The 26,328-nt window shown below is 37.1% G+C and overlaps 1 protein-coding gene across 11 annotated transcripts in view; it reads right to left on the reverse strand.

Moving 5' to 3' along the window:
* LOC110599405 (coiled-coil domain-containing protein 43) overlaps positions 1-26,328 on the reverse strand; it is a 181,515-nt gene that overhangs the window by 152,040 nt on the left and 3,147 nt on the right. For 4 of the 11 annotated variants that reach the window (XR_002485364.3, XM_078034727.1, XM_078034719.1 and 1 more), the window contains 3 exons: positions 21,434-21,659; positions 11,123-11,327; positions 1,844-2,062 (listed from right to left, as the gene is read on the reverse strand). The exons of 1 other annotated variant lie outside the window; for it this stretch is intronic. The gene's annotated coding sequence lies outside the window, so the exon portion shown is untranslated. Of the gene's footprint in view, positions 1-1,843; positions 2,063-11,122; positions 11,328-20,541; positions 20,621-21,433; positions 21,660-26,328 lie in introns of all 11 variants that reach the window. 6 more of the 11 variants (XM_078034721.1, XM_078034720.1, XM_078034722.1 and 3 more) reach the window with 6 other exon arrangements.

Genomic DNA, 26,328 nt, shown 5'->3' on the forward strand with positions numbered 1-26,328 from the left:
TTATTTCTGATGTTACTTTTGAAATGAGCTATTTCAGTTGCTTCTGCAGATCACATGAAATTCCCAATAACTAATTTTAACTTTTTCATCTGGTTCCAGGAATGAGCCAGTGCCCAACAGAGAGCTGATGTTGCTCTTGGAAAACTGCTATCCCAAAAGAGGAGTGTAGCATAAGTCTCCAATTCATGAGACCAATGGGCCTCTCTAGGTAGAATTAATAGGCCTAATAGGAGACATGGAGTATCTTGCAAGCCCAAAACTTCTCAATCAGATTTTCAATTCATAGTCATTCCTTTTGAACTCTTAGACTACAAGGAGACAAAAACATCCAATTCTGCAGCTCTTTCCTAACTTGGTTATGTTCAACACAGGATTATTAAATAAATCATTTTGATTTAACAGATTAGTTGTATTTAACGAGAAAAGAGTCAATTTACTCATACAAGTAGTCAAGCCCATTTTTCAAGTCAATCTAAAAAAAATTAGGTCAATGTAGTAAATTCAATCAATTCAAATAGATAATTCAGTCTAGCAACAGGTCAGTTCTGACTCACAACTAATAAAATTGGTATAAACACTTATTAATTCAATCAATCGATTAATTCAGTTTACCAAACAGCCAGATGTAATAGAATATATTAATTCCATTGATGAACTTTCAAGAACAGACAAATACTTGGGGGTGATTGCACACAGAATTAGTTAAAGACTCCTACATCTAAAGTAACAGATGTATTACTTTCCTTGTAAATAATAAATGTGCCAAACCTAAGAAAACTCATAGAACTCCTGAATTAAAGAATAATTTCCAAGAAAATAAAATGGCAAATAATAATTTATTGTTAATATTATGCACTTAAGATAGACCGTGGGAACATTTTTATATGTGCCTTTCACACCTTGAAATATTGATTCATATTTTTAAGTTCCATTTTAGAAAGATTTTTATCAATTTCACCCTTAATATATCACTCCATAAATGACTATGAGCATTATCAGTAACCTCAATAAGCATTTAATAAGTAATAACTTACCACACAAGGACACTAAACCAAAATTTATATAGGCTTAGCCCCTTTCACTTGTAGCTTATATTCTATGTTGGGCCAAACACGTATTTATAGTAAATATACAATCAGACCAAAACATTAAACCTAAGATGTGAACAAGCATTAAGATATATGCATCTGGGCCAGAGGTAAATATGCCCTAGGAGTAAGACAGGAATAGTAGGAAATTTGTTCTGTTCAAATAAGTGATAGCAAGGGAGTCTTCACCTCTCGTTTCATTAATTCCAAAAGACAAGATGAGTTGGAAACTCATCTTGACTAGATCAGATCCTCTTACACACTTTATTTTCTCTTGTTACCACTATATACACACTACTTGGTCCACATGGTACAATCACTGGAACATTTTAAAATTCTCTAGAACAAACTCTTTGCTGCCTCTAACTCCACTCCTGTCCCAGTATATTATGATTTACACTTAAGACTTAAATTCTAAAATTTCATGCTAAAAGCCTTCATTTCAGAGCATGTGGCCATCAAAAACGTTCTTTACTAGCTGTGGGGAAAACAATATAATCATCAGGATGATACACAAATTAGCAATATGGAGACTTCCCTGCACAACTTTCTTTTCTTATTCTAAGCTAAAATAAAAGAAGAAAGCAGAAAAACATTGTTTTTCAACATTTATTAAGTTCCTGCTATGCCACCAGAAACTTTCTGACCTGGCTACTTTAACCCAGCCATTTTGATGGGGCTTAAAATAAAACAAACCATTACACTTTCAGCTGTTTTATAAATTACCAAGTAATGTGTAAAACAGATGACCTTACCTCTTTCCTGAGACTCATCCTAGTGCCAGCCTCTATCAGAAGGTGAGGTTCAAGGATAAAATGGGAAGCTGGCATATTTATATTTTCCATTTGCCAGAGAAGATGTGTGGATGACCCTTGGTCATCTCAAAGGGTCAATAATCATACTCTGTGAGCTATCTTCTCACTCGGAAAATTTACTTGTATCTTGATATATACTTCAAATATCTTGATTTCCACCTACCAAAGGTCAATGATGTTAGAGGGAGAAGATATTTGCATCACATTATACACTCTTATTCTTAGATTCAGACTGTACAAGAAATCCACCATTGAATTTTGAATAGTAATCTCAGGTATCTCAGTAATACATGCATTTTTTTACATCATTACTCTCCTTTAACTGGGGGTTTTCCAAACACTTAATAGATACAACTTAGAAGTTAACCTAAAATCTGGGGAAAGAGTTGTTGCCTATGATGAACAAGGCCCTAGGTTCAATCAAAAGAAAGGAAGAAAGAAAGAAAAAGAGAAATATTTTCAAATTAAAAGGTAATATTCTCTTCATTTTTTAGTAGAGGAATTAATATAGGAGAAAGAGAAATACTCTGCTAACTTTAGATTGGAGTTAAGTAGATATATGTGCTACACACAGCAACTAATAGGTTTAAAAAAGTAATAACTATTCCTTCTTGAAATAGTTCCTCAAATGACAAAGTCAAAATGACTTTCTTTAGGATTTATTTTGCTTTTTGTTTTTGCAGTGCTGAGGGTTGAACCCAGGGCCTTACACGTGCTAGGCAAGCATTACACCACTGAGTTATACCCTCAACCCCCAGTGCTTTAGATCTTTGATAGTAATCGATGGTAGCTCAGCTGCAAAAGGTGAGGGACCAGAATAAGAGATTAGAAGGCTATTGATAATGAAAAACATTTTCAAATTAAGAAAAACTGCCATCAAATGAGACTCTGCTGATGTCAATGTCAGCTATATAGAGATGCATAACTACTTTATAAAATGGAAAAATGAGAACAAGTAATTCAATACCTCATGGGAGTGAGAGATAAGTTAAGGCAATGAAGGCAGATTGTTGAACAATGACATAAAAATAGATGAGTTTTTAACTTGTACATATGTATTTATATTCCTTTAAACCTTGTCTACATTATACACTATGGCATGTTAGAAAAAATAAAGATTAATGTTTATTTTACCCAAAGACTAATATAAGTGATCTCTATTGCCCTGACTACAGCATGTCTATCTAGTGGGTTTACATGATGAGTATATAAGATTCTACTCATTCTTTTGTCACCTAATACCTAAATACCAGGAAAAATTAACCAGAGGCAAAACTATAAATATAAATTAGTGTAGTAGTGGTTTTTCATTGATGCAGGAGTGGTTTACTCTGATCAAAGCCACAGCCCCAAAACACCACACATATGAACAAATTATTTGCATACAATGTCTGGGGATTCTCAGACTTGAAGTTAAGGGACCCTGTCCTGGTTTCCTTTGATCCTGAGCACAGGGCTTCATTTTGTGGATAAAGATACAACATTCTTAGCTGGGTACTAGCAGAGTCACCTTCCAGCAACATGTTCCTTGCTGTCTTTCTGCCTCAGATAGCACACTGATGAAGTGTGGATAGTGGCATAGCTCAATTTTACTTGGGGTCCTAGGGAAACTGGCACATTGCCACAACTGTTAACCCTGTCTTGGAGGCCAATGTGCCAGCTCACTATAACAATAACAGTAAAAATAATAGAACAGAAACTCCCTAAAACCTTTTTTTTAACCAGTATATTGACAGGCGTGCAAAACTCGACTGGAGGTGTAATTTTTTTGCCTTCTTTCTACATTAATTTTTCTTCCTGATTTCAATTAGCCAAACTTGAATGGAGACATTACAGACAGTTCAACCCCACCTCAGAGCTGTGCAGACAGCTCTTGCTGCCAAGCTGTCTATCACCTAGACAACTAGGCCAATGTGCTTTGCTCTGGGTAAATACCTCATCAGGGCCAGTTGCAGAAGGAGCCTCTTTGCAATGACCTCCCATCAGATCAAAATCCTGAATCTTAGTTATCCAAAATACTTTTTGAAAGTATATGGGGTTTAAGTAAATAATCACTAATATTTTTAATAGTTCTTTATGCTAATTAAAAGTAGCTATTTCCAGAGATACCATCATATGCAGGCAAGTTGATGAGAGGGATCTAGAAAAACTATCCTCCCTGGTAAGTCTAAAGTTCCTCTATTTGTGGGTCATTATCGTTTTTCTCTTTTGCATTAATTGTAACTTTTTCCCAACACCTTCTTCTAAGCCACAACTTCCCCTGAAGTGGTCATCAGTTATATAGCAATCTTCCTATCTCCAGTGTCTTCTCTTTAAACATTTTGAATAAGAAGAAATGATAAAAGATGGGATGGCCATGTCTGCATAATATATCAAAATATATTCTACTGGGCTGGAGATGTGGCTCAAGCGGTAGCGCGCTCGCCTGGCATGCGTGCGGCCCGGGTTCGATCCTCAGGACCACATACCAACAAGGATGTTGTGTCCGCCGAGAACTAAAAAATAAAATATTAAAAATTCTCTCTCTCTCTCTCTCTCCTCTCTCACTCTCTCTTTAAAAAAAAATATATTCTACTGTCATGTATAGCTAAAAAGAACATGTAAAAAATTTTTTTAAAAGATGGGATGGTTGGCACTCATGACTTAGATGACAAAAATGTATGAGATGGGTTACCCTAACTCTTTGGACATAGTGGCATTTAATGAAATTACATTTTTGATAAGTTCAGTACATGTAAATGAGTAAAAAAAAAATAGAAAAAACACTCTGCTTTCAGGAGATTCAAAGAAAGTTTTAAAAAATCTTGGCATAAAAGTGCTGAATTTGGGGGGGGGCTTAAGGATCTAGCAGAGGTGGCAGATCACTGTACTCCCCCCATCCAGGCTCCATTAATGCTGATCTACCCTCAGGAGCTTTCTGAGCAGCCCCTCACAGCTTTATTGTTTGCTGGTCTCCTTGGCGGCAGGTGTCTGCTAATCAAAGGCTTAAGAAGGTGTGGGGTTTAGGAGTCAGCCCTGACTGGAAGGAAAACTTTCCATTCAGCCTTGGGCAACAATATTGGAGCTTTTTTTTTTTGAATGTTGTAATCAACTCTGTGCCAAGTGGGGCCCAAGCTCCCCCTACACAGCCCCAGGAATCCAAAGAAAGAAGTGTTTTCAATTCTCTTCAGAACGTCTGATCTCCCACACTGCAGACCAAATAAAAACAGTCTGGGCCAATTGTGCCTCCTCCTACCCCCATCTATTGTGGAATCCGCCTGAGAGAAACTCAGGAAAGTTGGCCTCAGGCCAGCAGTGGCCTTCTATGGAAGCAGAAAAAATTCCCTTACCTTCCCTCCCACTGATAATTTTGGACAATGAAGGAAGAGCCCCAACCTGAGATATCCCTTGGAGAGGGGACAGGGCAGAGCCTACAGTGATGTACTGGGATACCAAGACCTAAAAGGTTCTCACTCATCTGAGTTGGTATCTTCTATGTGCATACTATCTTGTTAGTTATCTTTCATCTTATCAAGTAGACTAGGAGGAAGAGTGGAAAAAGATGGGAGTTGAACTGGGTGGGGACTGAATCTCAGCACTACTGCTTACGCACTTATTAAAACATTAGACAATTTAATCCACAGACCAAGGCTGTCATCCCAGTTCTCCCACAAGCTAGCTGTGTGACCTTGGCCAAATCCCTACCTCGGTTTCCCTATCATAAAAATGAGGAGGTTATACTAGAACATCTTTAATGGTCTCTGTAAGTCTACTAGTTTAAGTCACTTCTGGGAACCTGAATTTTAAAAACACTCAAGTGGGAAGAGACACTCAGAAGTTATTGTCCACCCCATCTCCAATTCCCATCAACCTCAATAGAAAACTTGGGCTATAGCTGCCCCAAGCCATTTGTCTTGGGGGTTTCCCAAACCTTGCAGGAAGAAGGAGTAGGCAATGAAATGCCAAATCCACAATAAAAGTCCAGGTGGCCATGCTCAAAGTAAGAACAGCTCGGAACTGCAGGTTTCCAGGCCAGAGATGCCTAATAATAAGCTAATAATAAGGTAATAGCTGCTTTTCCCTAAGAATTTTACCAAGCAAACCTTGCCATGTAAGTGAGAGGTAACCTGGAGAACATGGCTCAGTACCACCAAAGCCAGGGCTCGGGGCTCACCTAATGCATCCTGAGCCATGGCAACAGCAAAAGCTCCAATAGAAGAGAACCAGGGAGCATCTTGAAGACAAAAACTATAGCAGGAAACGCTTCTAAAAACTCAACAGAAGGAAACAAGAGAAAGCTCTCTCGTATTGCAAGGGTTATCAACTACAGAGCCAGAAGAGACGATGCCAAAAGGCCTGGATAAACCTCATACAAATATTGGAATGAAGACTCTTGGAAACCATAACTCCCTTCAGGATCTAAATGAACAAAAGTTTACAAGGCTAATTGTAAAATTTCAGGTACTGTCATAGTTTGGGGGGCTGGGTAGAAATATGAGGAAGAGTACAGTGGAATTCTAAGCAATATAATGCTTACAGTAGAAACACAGGCTATTTCCATTCTCAAACTCTTCTAGTGTGGATTTATTAAAAATAAAACTAAATAAAAAAAAAGAACAAGGCTAAACTCAAACTTACATTTTTGTGTTCATGACACTAAATAAACAGATTTTAGTGAATTCTCCCTTTTTAACTAGTTGGTTGGTATTGTATAGATGCAGCCAGCATCTAATATGCTTTCAATTGTGTCCTCGGCCCTCAAGACCCTGGGGGTCTGAAATCTCAGCCAACTTTGCAATTTAATCCAAAACCCAAAGCAGTTCAGATTCCAAGTAACCTGTTACCCTCTGCTAGCAAAACATCACTCGTGGTTTGAAAAATACCATTTTTAATAACCCCTTTTCAGTTTCCTGGCAGGCCCCCAGCTTTACTTCAAAGTTGATTTTCCCCAGTGAGAGTACAGCTGGAAGAATCCAGAAGTGCACTGTGCCACACTCCCACTATCCCAGGCTGTGAAGGCCCAGCTCTAGGGTAATGAGGAAGGCTGGGGTGGGAAGGCAGGCAGGGGGAGGGGCATACTGTGGATCACAGGGAAATAGCCTCAGCTCAGGCCTTTCCAGAGACAAAACAATGTATCACCCTTAACAGTGAACAACTGAAGGAATTAAATCCAAATTGAATTTGGATTGTATCATTTTGGTTTATTTTTAAATAAATTTGATAAAGAGAAACCATTCTAATTTGAACTGCCTCTGGAGTACCATAGTTTTTTTTTTTCATTGACCCATTCTTCAGATGACACCAAAATAGATGCCAAGAACACAATCTATGAAGAGAGGCAGTGGAGGCAGGGGTGAAGGCAAGTAAACAGAACTTCAACTTTGGAGAAGATGAAGAGACCTAGGGTCTCTTAAGACAAGTGCAGAGTGAACTCTCCTTAAACTCCAAGACAGTAGCCTTACAGTCCTGAATTTGCTCTTGTATTTCTTGCCCAGGACTAGTGAAGTTGGGGTTGCCAATAAAATGACCACTTTGCTCAAAATGTCTCATTTAAACTCCAAGCCTTCTTAAAACAGCAGAGCAGGATTTTGGCCAGAAAGTGCTTTCTAGTACAAACACCAGTGCAATTTTACAAGGCAGGTAAAGCCCAAAATTATGTTGCTAATTAATTTTATATTTCCTCCAGCTACCTAGAACCAACTGTAGCCCAACATTCCCCAATTGGGATTTTGCCAAGAATTCAGATAATGCCATTTATGGACCATGCCAACAGCTGAGGTCATGCTTTCTGTCTAAAGGAAAAAAAGAAAAAATAAATAGGGAAGGATTCGTGGAAAGTACATATTAGGGGATTGGGGCAGAAGGGAGAGGAAAGAGACAAGAGGTAAAAAAAAAAATCTTTCTATAGCAACCAAGCCCAAACAGACACACATACCAGAGGAGGGCCTGGAGGCTTTGAGTTTGCATGATTTGGGGGTAAAAGTGAAGCAAAACAGAGAAATCGGCGACTCTACAGAATGGTAGGGAAATAACTACTTGACCTTAAAGAAGTAAAATCCTCTAAAATTTGAAGAATATAAAAATGAAAAGCCTAATGTTTTGAATTACAGCTGGTGCAAACCCTCTCTGTTATGTGCATGCCAGGAATGTGAATTATGTCCTACTAGATTTGGAGTTCTGTAATTATAAGTGAATTTTTTCCAACACAAATTCAGATTCCAAAAACTAAAAAGAACTCTAGAGTCACAATATTCTGAATATTAGAGCTGAAAAAGAGCTTGGATTCTATCAGATCTGAAAAAGACTTGGCTTCCATCAGATCTAACTGCCCCTGTTTTAGAGATGAGAAAACTGAGGCCCCAAACTGTGGCAGCAAAATATCCCAGAGTAAATTAGTGGCAGAGTCAAAACTAGAACTGAGACCTAGTGAGGGTGGTTTCCAAATTATCAGTTGATAATGAACATTTCACTGGTCCCAAAGAAAAGTGAGAAAAGCAAGGACTATGTAGTGATTATTTTATAAAGTTAAATTTTTAAACTACTTTTAATGTTGACACTGTATCCTTTTACTTTTGATGTTAAAATATCTCTTCTTTTATGAAATTATGGTGATAAATAATAATTATTGTTTTGTAATATCCTTAATTAGCAAAAATAAATACATTGGCAACCCTGTGTGATGCCTCAATATTCTGGGGAAAATTTGTGGTGTATGAAAATCACTAGTGTAGTCTAATATTCTGCAGGATATCACCTCTCAGTCCAAGGTCTCTTCTGACCCTAAGTTTGTCAACTTATTGAATATGCTGCTGAAGTGTTATTTCATGGACGACACATAAAACAGGATGGTTTGTCTGGGATGTGGGGTAGAGGTCAAACTAGAAAAGGAAAGCAGCATATGACAAAACATGGAGAAAGAAATTGGTTTGTGATGAATACCTCATCCTGTTTTTTGTTATGGTAACTTCAAATTACCTTATTCCTGATTTAACAGGAAATAATTTTTTCAGTATATATTTATATTTTTCAACTCAAATTTTCACCATGAGGGAAAAAGATCACAAATTTTTGAGCAGTAGGCATATTGTATACAGGAAGCTTTGATAAGGTTAAGTGACTCGCCTGAAATCACTTGGTTCATATGGGCATTGAGGCAGAAATAAATCCTAGGACTTCATTCTAGATCTCATAATCCTTCCTCCTATCAACATTTTTATTCTGTGGGCATGTTAGCTCAGTTTCTGCATATGACTCATCATTTGAAAAATGACATTATTATATGCTCTATATGCCCCAAAGTACTCACCATTGCCACTCCAGGTGACAGGCCCAAGAAGCAAGCACCAGGACCAAGAAGGAATATAAGGTAACTGGGAGTATAAAGGCCTTTGGCTCTTGGCCATGCACTTATGTGATTTGTGGGAGATATGTGCCCCAATTTTCCTATCACTATAAGTATCTGTTGCTATCACTTCTAGCCAGATAAAGGCCAGAGGAGTCAACCACGTGTCAAGATATACACGCAAGTATCATCGTCATCAAATATTCAATGATTGTAATTGAGATGACTTGACTAATGAAGAATGTTGGAAAAATGTTTCACCCTAGTCACCACTCTCCATCACTCAATCAAGACTAAATATTATCATCTAATTGGATTCTAATGTCATCTTAAACCAATAATTTTAAAGACAGAACAACTAATACTAACCAAATAAACCACACTACATAGTATAAAACCAAATCCAAATGCCTTTGAGATTTCTGCTATTTAGAACTGTTGCTGTTTGGGATTGCTGCTATTTGGGATTCTAGCTGGGATAATCCCCATCTCTGTACCCTACTGTATAGGTAGGAATCACACTATGTTTTTAAGCAAATGCCAAAGACTGCCTTCTGGCTCCTGGTTAAATTTTAGTAGCTAGTAACTTTTAGGACCTAACTTAGCGAGGTACTAGGAGAGTTGTCAAGTAGTCACTTAACTGTGGCCCAGCTAGAAACTGCCTTCATTCATAATAAAGTTTTGAAAAAGAAACCAGTATCTCCCTCTGGACAGGCATAGTCCAATACAGACCTTAGACCTGGCCCATCAATAAATGTTTATCTCTGAAACCCTGGTAAAATAAAACAAGGCTCAGGGGCTTTGGGTAAAACAGTCAGCTTCCCAGACTCACATGGGAAAAAGTTAATATGGTGGTAATGAGCCACTTAAATGCCTGTCTGCCTATGTTACAATAACATGCCCTTTTCATTCCTTCCAACAGCTCCCAACGGGCAGTGCGGACAGCTGCATTTTGTGGGTACTTCTCTCCCACTCCGTACACCTACCCAAAGAAAGCAAATCACGTCTTATCTCATGCAAACACTTTTTGAAACTTACTAGATTTCCCCCTTTCCTTTGTTTTTATTGTTATTGCTGTTTTTACTTTTTTTCTATTATGCTTTTTATCCATTAAGATTTTTTATATCCTTTTCTGTGTTTCAGTACTTTTTCCCTTTCCCTGTTTATTCAATCTCTTTTCTTTTGATGTTCAGTTTTTAGAGCAGTTTGTTTTTCTGTTTAGAGGAAATTTTGGTGTGGTGTGTGTGTGTGTGTGTGTGTGTGTGTGTGTGTGTGTGTGTTCTGGGATTTTATTTTTTAGTTTAGTTTTTCTTTTGCTTTGTCATTTTATGTTTTGTGGAGTTTTGGATCATTTTGTTTCTTTTTTTGCTTGTAGTTTTTTAAAATTTTCTTTTCCAGTTTTTTTTCCATTTTTTGGTCATCTTGTGCTTGATTTTTGTTTTTGTTTATTTTGCATTTCCCTTCACTACACATCTTTCTTTCCTTGGGTTTTGGATTTCAATTGTGTTTTACTTCTTTGTTTTTTCAGAGATTATGTCAGGGGCTAGAGAGATTTTTTTTTTAGAACTTTAGGCTGGTTTTTCTTTTATGATTTATCCTTTTCTGCATTGTTTTCTTTCATTAAAAAATCTTTCTCTCTCCTCTTATGCCTATTGTATTTTAATTTTTTAAATATTATCTTTATTTTAGAATAGTTTTAGGTTTATAGAAAAGTTGAAGATAGTACAAAGGATTCAATATACACAACATCCTTTTCAATACCACCCAGTTTTCCCTATTATGAACATCTTTCACTAATATTTTACATTTGTTACAATTAGTGATTCTGATATATACTTTTAATTATTTATACTTTTTAACTAACGTCCATACTTTATTCAGATGTCCTTAGTATTTACCTAATGTCCTTTTTCTGTTCCAGGATCCCATCCAAGATACCATATTACACTTAGTTGTCATGTCTCCTTAGGCTCTTCTTGGCTTGGACAGTTTCTCAGACTTTCCTTATTTTTGATGACCTTGCCAGTTTTGAGCAGTACCAGTCAGGTATTTGTAGAATATCCCTCAAATGGAATTTTTCCAATGGTTTTTCTCATGATTCGACTGAGGTAATGTGTTTTGGAGGGAAAAAAAAAACACACAGAGGTGAAGTGCTCGTCTCATCACATCAAAACAAAGGTACATAGTATCAACATGATTTATCACTACTGATGTTAACCTTGATCACTTGGTTGAAGTACATTTATTTGCCAAGTTTTTCCACTGTGAAATTACTTTTTCCCCTTTTCTGTACTATACTCTATGGAATCAAGACATTGCCCATGCTTGGGATGGGATGGAAGAACTACACTTTACCTCTTGGAAAGTGGCAAGTATCCAAATTGATGGTTTGGAATCCAATACCATATCATTTATTTTGCTGCTCTAATTGTTCTAACTTTGGCCATTGGTAGTTTTTTAGGATTAGTTCTTATGTTTCTTTGTCATGTCCCCTTTCTTGTATATTTTCACTCATTTAACTTTCTAAAATTATTTCCTATTTTTTACATGTGTTTCCTTTTCACTTTAGTTTTCCTTCTAGTTTCACTCTTCTTCCTCTTTTCAACCCTGATACCTTTTAATATTTTCTTCTTTCCTCTTTTTTTAAGTTTCCACCTGTGTTTTTAAAATGTTCTCCATTTCCAACAGATTTTTTCTTTTCTCCTTTTTACACAGCATAATTTTATTTTAAACATACTATATATAACCAGTACATTGTCCATAACTAGTAAAACTATAACATATATAAAGATGCAAAATAATAATAATACACCCTCATTTCCACCATGTCAAACTCACTGTCAATATCATTGGTCATCTACTGTATTTCATACCACTCCTGTAAAGCCATGTTCCCTCCCAGGAATGACCAAAAGACCCCATGTGGTAACTTCTGAGAGTCTGCTACCAACTCTAATCCACAGTTATAGTCATTAAACTGAAAATTAGCTGTAATGCCAAAGCCAGAATCAAATATTTAATGCCTTTCTATATAGAAATATGCACATTGAAATCACCTTGGATAGTTATGACTGAAGGAGAAACATCATACAATTCCTGTTACCAGGAGTTTTTAGCTCCTATGATCCAGACAGTGTGTATATGTATGTGTGAATGTATTCCCAAGTTCAGGGACTTACCAGGAACCAGGAATAAGGAGTGAGTTGGAGCCTATAGATCTTAGGGAAGAAAAGCTTATCAGAAATGAAATTCATGTAGATGGAAGGTACTAGGAAAACACCAGAAGCTTCACAACTCAGGTGACCTATTTGAAGGCTCCATTCTGTCACCACTCTTTTAACTGTTTTGTCTCTGTTCAGTTATGTTTTCTGGGAAGTTGACATCTCAAGCCTATCTACAGCCAGGCTGGCAAATAAAACTGAGTCCCCAGTTATTTTGTTTTTTTGCACTCTACTTTCCCTGGGTATAAATGGAAATAATAATCCTAGAGCTTTTTTTGACAAGTCCCAACAAGTCCAGCAGTTAAGATCTTCTTTCAAGTCTAATCCTTCATAGGAGCTTGGCGTAGGGAAAAGAAGAATCCGGTAAATAAGACGACCCCTAGAGCATCCTTCTGATGGTATGAGTCATTCATCTGAAGGCTTTTGCTGGGGATGTCAATTAAGGTTGACACTAGGAGCCAAACAGACTCTGTGAGCTAGGACAAAATTGGATTCCTTTTGGAGCTGGGGAGAGAGGAGAATGGGATTTCTAGATCCTACTAGAGCCTTCTACTCCCTTTTTTTGTCATGCTATCTGCTTAGAAAAGAAGCCAGAGATGACTTTATTTTTTAAAAGTTTTATCCTTCCAACAAGGAATCCCTTCCAACACAGCCTACAATGGAATGGTACTCCAGGTCCAGGACCCCTGACCTAGGGCAGTGTGCTTGCTGGTAGAGATCCACTCTACAGTGTCAGAGCTGTTCTCCCTGTCTTTGGCTTTCCACTATGTATCAGCCAAGGTCTTATATTGGCACTGGGACCAGAGACCATGTGACTTTATCTTCCTTCAATGTGGTATTAATTTTCACTAGGAAAAAAAAAGAAAGTGGTTAATGGAAATCAGGCACTTAAGGTAATAAGAGGGACAGAGTTTTGCCTTAGGGTAAAACATAAGGGTTTGATTTTCCTAGAATTCTCAAGATGATTCTGAGGTCAGCAGCAACTAGTACGGGGGCAGTGCAAATACATGAGGTGAAGTCCTCAACTGAAGACCTGGAGTCAGAAGAACCCACTATACAGTCCAGTGACTATACAGTCCACATGTTGGAGGCCTTTTCAACAATGTGGCTGTAATCTACATGTAGATGGATTGAGCAAGCCTACTCTGGGAGGTAACCTCAAAAAAGCAAAGGTAATACTGGGGTGGAAGACCAAAGAATGCTCCACAAGAATGATGGTGTTTCTGTTTTGATGGTCCAATTTTTTGCCCATGGCAAGGGAAAAGTAGCTATTTACAAGGACAGCTAGGAAGGCCTCCACACAAACATCAGCCCCTTTGAGACTAGACATTTCACTGTTAGTTTAAGCACTGTAAATTCCCTGGGCTGCCCCTGGAAAAGGTATATTCAATCCCAGACACTGTAAATCCTAAAGTAGAGAAGGAGGCCCAACAAAGGGAAGTTTTCCCTTTGGAATGTAAAATACTTGCATCAAGTGAATCAAAGACTTACAAAGCAGGAAGTGACCTTAGAGATCTTTTAAGTCACCTTGAAACTTAACTATAATAAACAATTCCCACAGACTAACAATTAAAAAAGAGGGGGGAGAGTTTGAGCTGGAAATAGAAAGAGGCTCTAGCCTATAAAGGAAGGCTGAACAGAGAAACAATTTTCATTTTCAGAGGGGGATCTTGAAGGGAAAAGGCAAAATGGCAATGGGTAAGATGAAGGGGCACAGGCAAAGACAGGTCAACACATAGCCAGCAAGAGTTATGTGGAGGTCTAATATTAAAATATAGTTTGTAATGAACTCCAATGGTGCAGGAAACTCTCAAACAACCAGACATGTACAAGGTTTTTTATTTTGCATTAGGTCCCTCAGAATAGTCAAATTAGAATGTTTTTGTTAAAGCAAATACCCATCTGAACCCAAATCTAGTCATAACCCATTACAATAAAGCTATGGGTAGGTTAGTGGCAAATGTCTATGTTTATCTCTATGTGAAATACAAAATACAGAATGTACACTATTGAGGTTTGTTATGGACCTACTGGGAAGGTTTATAAGACACAATAAGACTTCTCAAGAATACACAGGGAAAATTGCAATAGTAAGATTCTCTCCTGTTAAGTTCCCTTCCCCTACCTGAAGTCTAGTCATGAGTATGGGACTGTTACTGTATTATTTGAGGAGAAATGGGAAATGGAAAAGTAGACTTTTCAGAAGAGTATTTAGAAAGTTATTCTCTTTGACTATATGATTTGAAGGTTTTGTTTTTTCTTTATTTGAAAGTAATATATACACATAATAAACAGTTTTAACACGTCACAAAGAGTATATGCAACTTTAAAGTCAGTTAACTTTGCTAGTGGAAAACACGGTTAAAAGTTCCTTGTGTTACCTTCCAGAGACAGTTGACTTTTACAAGTATATATCTACACAGTTATAATGTTAGATCATACACTTGTGTGAAGTTGGCTTCAGAGCAATATTATATTTCCACAGATATGGTCTATACCATGTGACCAAATAATCTCCAAAGATTTAGCCAGGCAAAAGTCTCTTACTGTACATCACATACAAAACCCAAGCTATTAAGATGATGGGGTAAAGCAGGATAGATCCTGGGAGTTGTTAACACTGTGTCTTTCTCTTAGGGAAATGAGGATATTAGTACTGCCATGGTTTGGATGTGGTTTGAGTGTGTCCCAAGGCTTCAGATGTTCACATTTCATCCCCATTGTGAGGTAGTAAAGGGGTGGAAAATTAATCCAAATATGGTGTTTAGAGGTGGGGCCTTTGGGAGGTGATTATGTTTAGACAAGGTCATTAGGATAGAGCCTTGATAGTTGAATCCTGGTAGATTTATGAGAAGAGGGAGAGAAACCAGACACATAGATAAACATGTGCTCCCTGTCTCTTGCTATGTGATGGACTGCTCCATCTTAGGATCTGACCAGCAAATCCCCTTAACTGTATATCTCCTGAACCATGAGCCAAAATTAGCTTCTTTGATTTATAAAGTATCCTGCCTCATATATTTCATTATAGAAATGAAAAAATGAACTGGTAGAAGTATCTACCTCAGTATTATTGTTTTAAGTACTGAAAGAACTAACATGCATAAAAGTACTTAAAATAGTGCTACTTAGGTATTAGTCTCTGTCATCATCACTATAACTGTTATTTTTTCTTGATATTGTTGTTACTGTGAAAAGGGCAGCTTGGAGCTTCTTGGAGCCATTCTCCAATTTTTCTAGATTTTCCTCACAGGTATTTCCAAAGATGGGAGTGGCTACCTGTCACTCTTCTTCCTCTGAGATATCTCCCCTACCAAGATCTAAATCCTGGAACCAATTGGTAACCACAATTGTACCTCAGAAGCTCTACTGGACATGAGGATAACTTGGCCCCACTGCCTGGCATTCCTCTCACGGCATCAGTGGGATAAACTGTTTCATATGTTATTACTCACTACTGTTCTTGTAAAGACCATGGAAATACATGGACAGACCAGCGGCTCACCACACTTTCTGGGGAATTACTCAGCCTAGAACATGTTGTTTCCATCTCCTTTGTGTGATTCAGTTCCTCCTCATCCTTATACTTCTCATTGCTTCTGAGGAGTTGCATGTTACTGGCTAGCCACAAACACTGCAGTGCCTTATCCTGCTGGCTAGTCCTCTACGCAGCTGGTGCTACTGGCATAGGCTAGACTCCACAGTCACAGGTCAAACATCTCATGCAGCCTATGTCTGCCATCTCATTCCCTTAGAAGTCCTTTGAAGAGGAAAAACCAAGCACACAGATCCACACCACAGCTTCCCTCACCTACTAATGTGTCCTGGAAGGCAAAGGGTTGAAAGCTAACAGACTAGCCTTTCCCTACTAGTGAGTCTCATCACTGACTTCTTACTTCCTGGTTTCTCCCAAACATAAATTGAACCTTTAACTCCTGATGCAAGTCTTTATATGATCATGGAGGAACATGAACATCATTAACTATGAAATTCCACTTCCAAAACTCAACACCACACTAGACCTAAGCACCTCAAAGAGGACCTTGTCTAATTTATCTATGTGGTCCCAGAGCCTAGCAGTCTTGACTGGTAAGAGGTGCTCAATAAAGTGAACTGTTCCTATACTTCAATTATCCACATCCAAGGTGTTTTCATTGCCTTGAAACTACTCCACCTCTACAATCTTAAATTTGTATATCACACTCTTTGGCTATTTTTTTCCACTGAGGACTTTTGCTTCTTTCACTTCGCTACTCCTATTCTTTGATCTCTTGATTTCTCCCAATTTGTCAGTCCTTTCAAGCATAATTATCTTCTCTTATAGGTCTGGGCCCTACAGTTCATATTTCAGCCACTATCCTTTCTATAACTTTAACTTAAGTCCATAATTTTAACTTAACTAAATTTACATTTTGACTTGATGACACTTGAAAATTCATGATCTCCTGCTTCATGAGAATTCTCGGTGTCCCACAATTTTTTACTAGAGTTTCCCAGTTTCTGCTCTTGTCTCCTCCTATATCCTTGAATCTTCACCCCTTCCCTCTATGATGATTTTTTCTCCTCTATACAACAATATACTCATATCTCTCATCATTCAAGAAGCAGTCCCTCAATCTTCCTTCTCTGACAGTCTCTCTCTACTTTGTTTCTTAACCAAGCTTTTTAAACAAATAGTCTATATTCCCTTTCCTCACATCCTCTTCCCATGCTCAACCCTCAACAAATTACAATCTGGTTTTGTTTCCTGGGTAGGTCCTCTCCTATCTGTTTGTACCTCTGTAATAAAACCTATCTCCTAATTGTAACCACACTAGACCTAAGCACCTCAAAGAGGACCTTGTCTAATTTATCTATGTGGTCCCAGAGCCTAGCACAGTGCTTGATTGATAGGAGGTGCTCAATAAACGAATTACGTTACAAACACTTACTGAACACCTACTAGGAACCAAGCACTATATCGGCTCTGTTAGAATCCACAACACTTAGACCCGAATCTGTCATCAAATCTGTACCAAAGCATGCTTATTCTCATACCAACTTTCTCCCCTTTGTGAATGTGAAGTTAGTCAATTAAATGAAATCACATAACTCTTGCCCTGTGCTATGTCATTTAAATTTTGTGGAATGAATATCTGATAGATCTCAGCAGACCCAAAAAGACTACTTATGAAGAGCTACTGTTGGGAATGGCTACAGAGAGGCCTGTTCTGGGGTCTGAGAACTTATAAAGAGCTTTTCAGGTTTTCAGAACCATTTCTGAACAGTTCTATAGAAACACATTTTTACAACTTTAGTTCAACATAGCTGATAGTTTTGCTAAGCCTACTTATGACCATTTCCTTTCTCTTTTCTCTCCAGGCTTCTTTTCCTCCACCTACAAACAACTATAAAAGTCTCTTTTCGTTACAATTCAAATAAATATTTTTAGGTATTAAGAAATACCTAAATTAGAAACCCTCTCTTGACACAAAGTTACCGCTTTACCTAACATTCTTCCCTTCTCCACTAACAATATGTACTTGCTGGTTCCATTTCTTTCTTCCCACTGGCTCCCACAACAAGTGATCAGAAAGGATAGGATATGGGTTAGAATGGTTGCAGAAAAGCTTTATGAACATATAAGGATATAGGACACAAGGGACATTTTGTCATTAAAGTATAGGAGATGGAAATATAATGGGTGCATATGAGGTTTTTCTATTTTATGTTTGATCTGTTTTGTGATTCTCTTTTTTGAAGTAGGTAACATATACATGCCACACAGTTCAACAGGTACAAAATGAAAATTGTGTTCTTCCCAGTTTGATCAGGTCTCTTCTCTAGATGCAATCCCTACAAAGTTTCTTGTGTATTCTACCAAAGATAGTGTATGCATCTACAAATTACATACATATATACACACATTATATATAATTATAATATTATATCACAAATACAATTATATAGAATTAAATTTGTATATGTATATGAGAGAGAGAAAAAAATCTCTATTCACTATAGTGGAAGAAAACAGGGTGTACCCTCACTGGGGAGGTGTTGAAGAATTAGAGAATGTTATCTTTTCCCAAAAAATAATCTTTTGAGTCCCCACCTCCTTTAATATCCTTTCTATCCTCCAGGTTGCCCAGACTCCTAGGTTTGGGGTATCCCCCATTGGCAATGGACAGAGCACTATCATAGCCCTTGTTTTATCTAACCTTGGCACAACCCTATGAACTAAGAATCTCAATGGTTATCTGTGCATTCAAGTTAAAGCCAACTAATAATCCCTGCCCTTGTGCTGCAGCTATTTCCAATTTTATTTTCCCATTGTAGTTACTACTTGCTACACCTACTACTCCACCACCATTTAGGTCCTCATTACTTCTCCTCTGCAAAATTAGAATAATTGCCTACTTCACAGGATTGTTAAGTATATTAGTTAAAATTAAAAGACCAAATATTTCCTTTTCTTTCTCTCCTCAAAATCTACCCATTACCCCACCACCCTTAATCCATTTTCCACATCACATACCTGATTCATCAAAATGCTATAGAATTCTTGAAATGTTTTTGTGTTTCTATCCTCTATTGATCTTAAGAACAGAGCATAAGAATATGACAACTTACCTGAACTCTGAGAAAAAACACTACAAAATTCCAGGTATTGTCATCCCAAAGGAGAATCACTTTCAGCGCACTGATCTTATAGTCAGTCAAGAGTAGCATCATTGACATTTAAAAGCTAAGAAGGTCAAGAACTATCCTGAAATTTTCACCTAAAAGTCTACAAATCCTTCATGACTCAGTTTGAATGTCAGTTTCTTCTTGAAGCTTTCCAAACTCCTGCCCACCTTACTTATTTTCACACAAGCATATATGGATCATTTCTTTCTCTGCATTACTAAAGTAGGGAAGACAGGGAGAAAGGAAACATGTACCAAATGCTGCTCTTCCTGGTCTGGTCCATCTCAGTAGTACCCTGTTTCCTCTTCTGACCTATTGTCCCATCTCTTAAAATATGCCTAACTGAATAAGATAAAAAGGATGGTTACCAAGAAGCAGACTAGGGGACCCCCCCTCGACTTGTAAAAAGTTAAAGACACATGCAATAAAATGTGCTTTACTCTCCAATAAACATTTATTCTCAAGTTCATTTATTTTTGTGTATATAATTTTAGCATAGTTCCATTTTATCATATATCTTATAATGTGCTTTATTTCAATTAAATCATGAATTTTCTACATGCAATGCATTAACTGTTCTTTAAAGTATCTTTAATGGTTTTATAAATCTTTCATCCTGCCTCCATCCATAATATATTTGTTCCCCTATTCTTAAGCATTCCTATTTTGATTCCCATTTTTGTTTTTACAAATAATGTTATATTGAAGGCACATAAATCTTCATCTGAATCTCTCTTTCCTCTGGAGACATTCATAGAGTTGAATTTCTGAGTCATGAGATATTAACCTTTTTAGAGTTGTTGATACAAACCACCAGACTACTTCCTAAAACAAAGTACTGATTTAATCTACCAGCAGTGTGCAAGAATGACCACCTCATTGCACTCTCCCCAGGAGAGTATTAAGTCTTTTCTATGTTTTTCTAATTTGATAGGCAACAATAATGACATGCCCATTGCTACTTCAATTTTATTCTCTTTATTAATACAAAAATGGAAGAGTTTTTCAAAAATGTTAATATGCATTGGGTTTTTGTTCTGCAAATTACCTTTATATTTCCTTCGCCAATTTTTAATTGAGATTTACTGTTTTTTATCACTGTATATGTATTTTATATATTCAGTATGTTAGATGGTAATATAATCATATAGAGTTAATAATACAATTATATACGGTATATAATTATATCCAATTGAGTCTTGTTATTCATAATTGATATGTTTAAATAAATCGTAGCAAACACTAAATTAGTAAATCCTGAGCCATAGCCCTGGGGAAATGCAGAATGAGTTTTCTGCGAGCCTTTGGTCACTTTTTCATTAACCAGTTGATATATAACCTTGTTCATGTGTGTTTCTGTTTAAAGGCATCTCATTTAGTGTATATTGTAAGTATGGCAATTGTAAGTATGGCATGGCAATGCTCACCTGTAATCCCAGATACTCAGCCAGCTAGAGCAGGAGGATTGGGGGGTTCAAGACCATCCTGGGTAACACAAGACCTCATCTCAAATAATAACAATAACAATATATTGTTGATTCATTAACATTGAAATCATAGACAATAGCACTATAACTTATGCCTGAAACTTCTTGAACACATGTAGTTTCTCTAAAAGCCTTCCTAAGATTAGAAATACCAGATCGCACTACATTTTAAGCAGCAAAATCAAAAAAATATGTGGGAAAACATAGCGCTAATCAGACTGTGCAAAGCTTACTTATTTACAATATGAAAGATGAAACAAAAACGCAGAAGTGGGCCTCAGCTAGAGATGCGCACAGTGGGTAAAGCAAATATTTTGCCACTTTGTAAATATAGATGAGTGACAAGGAAACTGTCATGAGTATTGATCTTGGGTTTACAAATAAATTTAGTGAGCAGACCAGCTTGCAAATATGGAATCCATGAAGGAGGACTGACTGTATTTATCATATTATTGACCAATTTTCCAGTCTATTTGTTCTTTAATTTTGTTCATGTTTTTAGATTTACAGGCTTTCATTTTTATTTCTTCAAATATATAATCCCTTTCTTTTGTTATATCATGTATTACTTAAGCCTATCCAGAGACAAACCATGTATCTACCCACATTTTCTTCTATTCTTAAGGCTTTAGTATTCTGCAAAATATCTATTTAATACACCTGAAGTTTAGTTTTATAGATGATGTATCATAGCAAGCCTGTCATCAATCAATGTCTTGACCACTCTTTATCATTCTTGTTCCCCATTAAATACATCTAAATACAGATGAACCAGTTTCACAACATCTAAGGAACTTCCAAAACATGGAAAAGTGAGGGAAAAAGATCTTACCTTTTCCATAAAATCAAGATGTTGGAAATCAGGAAATGAGATGGAGCTGCAGATATCCTACAACCACTTTCTGGCTGCATTCTGCAGTGAAGCAGGGCAGCATGGGGCTAGTCATTGCCAGGGATGAAGATGGACAGGATGCAGTTCTCTTCACATGGATGATAGTTCCCAGAGCATTGTCAAGGACGACCTGCATCAGAATCACCTGAAGTGCCTCACTGCAGACCTATTGAATCAGAATATTGGTGACCAAGAACCCACAATCTGAATTTGTTTTTTAGGTTTGAAAATTGTGTTATAATATGCATGACAGAAAATTTATCATCTTAACCCTGTTTGAGCATTCAGTGCCATTTAGTACTTCTCCTTGTTTGGCAGCCATCACCACCACCTAACAGCAGAATGTTTTCATCTTACCAAACTGAAATGGAACCCATCAACTTGATTCAGTATCTTTTATCCTCCCGCCTCTAGTAACCACTATCTTACCGTCTATCTCTTTGAGGTTGACTGTTCTGGGTAGCTCACATAAGGAGAATCATGCAATATTTGTCTTTTTGTGTAACATCAGGATTTTGGTGGTTGGGGAGTACCAGGAATTGAATTTAGGGGCACTCAACCACTGAGCCACATCCCCAGCCCTATTTTGTATTTTTTGGTGTCTGTCTCACCACCGACTCACATATATTGTTAACTACCTCTGAAGTCTTTTAGCAGGTACTTCTGATAAATCCTATTATTTGCTCCCAATCATTATGAATTATGTGATGGTATGTGACAGTGAGTGTCAAATGTTAAAGTTCTTTAAACTTCCCCTGGGAGAGTTGTTAAAAATGCAGATTCTGGGCTAATCCATATTTTGTATCATTTGTATCAGGGTCTCATTGAGTCAATTAGCACATCACTTTTGCTGAGGCTGGCTTTGAACTCACAATCATTCTGTCTTAGCCTCCTGAGCTGCTGGGATTACAAGCACGTGCCACTGTGCCCAGTAAAATCAAGATTTTTTTTAATGGAGCAAATAGTAGGTGCTAAAGCAAATCTCTGCCCCAATATGTGACATCCTTAATCACTATTTTAGTAAATTTAGCAATGTGGTCCAAAGACCTCTGACAATCCCAAGGGCCTTTTAGGTGACCCGTAAGGTCAAAATGATCTGCTACTAAAAAGTTAATTTTTCCCTTTCCCCTCACTTCCTCTTGTATGTAATTTAAAAAAAAATAAATGCATAATATAGTACTAAGCATAAAAAAATGTAAAACCACTGAGATCACTATTATTAGGAATCTTGTATCAGCAAAAACTAGTTGTGTGACCTTGTATATATCTATAGGCCTAAGTTTCCTCACCTATAAAATGAATTTTATGGATTCAGTTTCACATAACTGCAGCCATCTTGAATCATAATCATTATTATTGCCCTGGAATAACCTTGGTCAGGTTTTTTCACATAGTTTCCTAGCACATTATAAATAAACAAAACCATTAGAGTGGCATGTAGAGTTTGCAATCAGACCCTGGTGTCAGGAAGATTCCTAACTCTGATATTAGATTGAGATGAATCAGGTACATTCAGGCTTGAATGAACTCCTTTTCTACTGAACACATTGTAAGCCCCATCTTGTGTACCAAATTACAAGGATCCACCTGTTCTTGCTACTACCCAGAAACACACTTCTCTCATTAAGTCCCCAATAAATTGCATCCTATGCAATCTTGGATCTATATGCCTTTTTTTCTTCAGTCTCATGGCACTCAGGACCAGTTTACATACACTGGGAACAGATTGTTCTGGAATCTGAATAAATTGAACTACATTAAAAAAAAAAGTTAATTGATTTTTTTCACTCTAATTCTCTCGGGAGTGAAATTTTCCTGAGGCTGTATGATGTGTGATATGGCTAAAGACTGAAAAAGGAGATATGAGAATCCAGCTTTTTTACTAAGTAAGACATTGAACACAATTTTTAAAAGTGAAACAACTCCACTTATAAAATATATTTCCTTTGGAAAAATACAATTATTTTCCATTAAAAGATATATACTTATATTAACACATTTTGGAGTTTATTGTTGTTATTCTAGAATCAGGAATTTTTTAAAGTCTGTTTTAGATTCTAACACAGTAAATATCAATAGACATAATTAAAATAAACACAAGCCTTTGAGAACCTGAAAAAAAAAGTCTAAACTGTAAAAAGATTGCAAAACAAACTTAGAGAATGGCCATATTATGTTAACCTTTTTTTCAATAAAAGAAGTTCAGGTGATTGGTATAATGTCAACAATATAAAATAAAATGATACAAAATATGGATTAGCCCAGAATCTGCATTTTTAACAACTCTCCCAGGGGAAGTTTAAAGCACTTTAACATTTGACACTCGCTACCATATACCATCACTATTTTATAATGATTGAGAGCAAATAATAGGACTTATCAGTAGTACCTGCTAAGAGACTTCAGAGGGTTAGTTAACAATATATGTGACCAAAAACAAACTAGTGAAACCCTGTGACACATCAATAAAAGTATAGTATCCATAATAAAGGAGGTGATGGTCTTATTCTGTCTCTATCCCATAATAGTAGTACTATGTTTAGGTTTAAAGCACCACACATCAATGATGACAAAACCAAAACATGATATGTTCTCAAAAGGACAACTTAACTGATGAAGAGGCTGGAATCTAAGACAAATGCAGAAGTATCAAAGATGGTCAACCTAGAGGTTAATACTAGATGCAGCAAACTTAGAGAACTGAACAATCTGGATAACATGGTTATCAATCTCAAATACCTGAAGGGCTATCATGTGGAAGAGATCCCTCCACCTAGATAACGTCAACCTTGCATATGGCTTTACATATCTTCCCATTGCCTATTAATCCTCAGATCTGTATATCCAGGTAGGGTTGTTCTTCTGAGCTTCATCCTCTCTGGATCTGTCCACCTGGACTTCACACAAACACCTCAAACTCCACAGGACTACAAACAAGCAATCATTTCCATTTCTATAAGTAAAGAATTTGAGGCTCAAAGAAGTTAAACACTTTCCCCTGGATTCCAGTAAGGAATTTCAATCCCATATGACCCAACTCTAAAGCTTATGCTCTTCCCATTTGTATTATGCTGACCTCTCTAATGGGGAGAAAAAAAGAAACCACAGTATTACACATCTATCTTGCAGCTCTGAAACAGAGTAGCAAGTTTTACAGAGGAATGGGGCCTTCCTGAAAAAGAAATCTCTAAAAAGCTCTAATCCGAATTTTCTAGATTACATTTAAAAAATAAATTTCTGGCAGTATCAGGGACAAAATTATTAAGTAGAAAAGTTGGAGAAGTCCCTGTGCCTCTCAAAACCAGTTTCCTGATCTTTAAAAAAATTAAAAAAGAGGATCTCTATGTCTTCTTACAGATGTGCCATTCTGAGAGTCTATGGAAGACAGTGTTCTGTATAAGGTACAGACACTCTGAATAAACACTCATGCCATTTAGCCTGTGTAATAGCTCAGCTGCAGTCCAACACCATCCTCCAGGACCTGCTGGACTAGAGGCTGATCATATATCTTCATGATATTCTCATCTACTCCAGGCACCCAGCCCAGCATGACGCACTTGTCCACACAGTCCTGACTCGCCTCTGGCAATACCAGTGCTTTACTCAACTGGAGAAGTGATCAGGTAAAAGTAAAAATTCTGTGACATATTTCCCTATGGAGGGTTCTCACGTGTGCCCCCAAGGTTAGTTATTAGTGGCATGACCTTGGGCAAGTCACTTACTCTCTCTGAGCCTCAGTTTTCTCAACTGTAAAAAGGAAGTGTAGCTAATAATATATAATTCACCTAGTTGTGATGGAAATTAAGAAATAATGTGTGTAAAAGCGCCAGGCATATGCAGGGTACTTGGTAAATGTTTCCTTTCTTCACCATCATTCTTGGCTGGGGCACACCAGACAACCCAAGTTTTTCCTTTCTTTTTTTTTTTTTTGGACCCACTAGTTATTATCAAGGTTCACTCTATACCTCTCCTTCCTGATGATACCTTCTCTATCAATCAAACAAAAAACACTCAAGAAATGCTCAGGGTAATTCTCAATCTACTGAATTGGGGGATTAAGACTGCATTTGAAGTCTTATAGGATACTAAAATCGGTAATATACATAGTCAACTAGCTTCTGCTTAAATGCTTCCAATGAAAAGGAGCTAATTCTCTTGTAACAGCTCATTTCATCTTTAGTCAGCTCTGCTGCAACTTCCACTCAGTAATACTAATCCTGTTCCTTGGCATCAAACCATACAGATAAAATCCTCTTTCTCATGAGAAACCTAAAGGTACAGGAAGATAGCAATTAATTCATCCTCCAGGCTTCTCTTCTTAATATCTATTCTATCTTTGTCCCTCTCTAAAAGACAGTTGCCATAACACAGTACAAGACTTGATGTATGGTTCTACAAACTCAGAAAAGAGCAGAATAATCACCTCCTTCATTCTTGAATCTATGCTATTATTAATGCAACCTAAGTTTCCATTAACTTTTATGGCAGCCATATTAAACATGTACCCATCCTATAAAGTTGTAAATTTTCAATTTGTTTCATGAAACTAAAACAAGACGTCACGTTTATTCTCAAATTTATTTTGTTGGTTTTGGAATACCTTCTTAGATTTCTGGTTCTACTATGCAGCATTTTATTCTCCTCCCATTCCAGTTCTCTCTTAACACTTGATGACCATACTTTTCTACGTGTCTATCCAACACATTAATTGCAATGTTGAAATCATCAAGCACCAGACACAGAAGCCCTACAGCCTACACCAAGGACCTCTCTTTACAACAGCTAAGATGTACCTTTTTCCAATCTTATTACATGTGAGAGACCTAACAACCACC

Source organism: Ictidomys tridecemlineatus, chromosome X (genome assembly GCF_052094955.1).
Source record: "Ictidomys tridecemlineatus isolate mIctTri1 chromosome X, mIctTri1.hap1, whole genome shotgun sequence".
Taxonomy (NCBI): Eukaryota; Metazoa; Chordata; class Mammalia; order Rodentia; family Sciuridae; genus Ictidomys; species Ictidomys tridecemlineatus.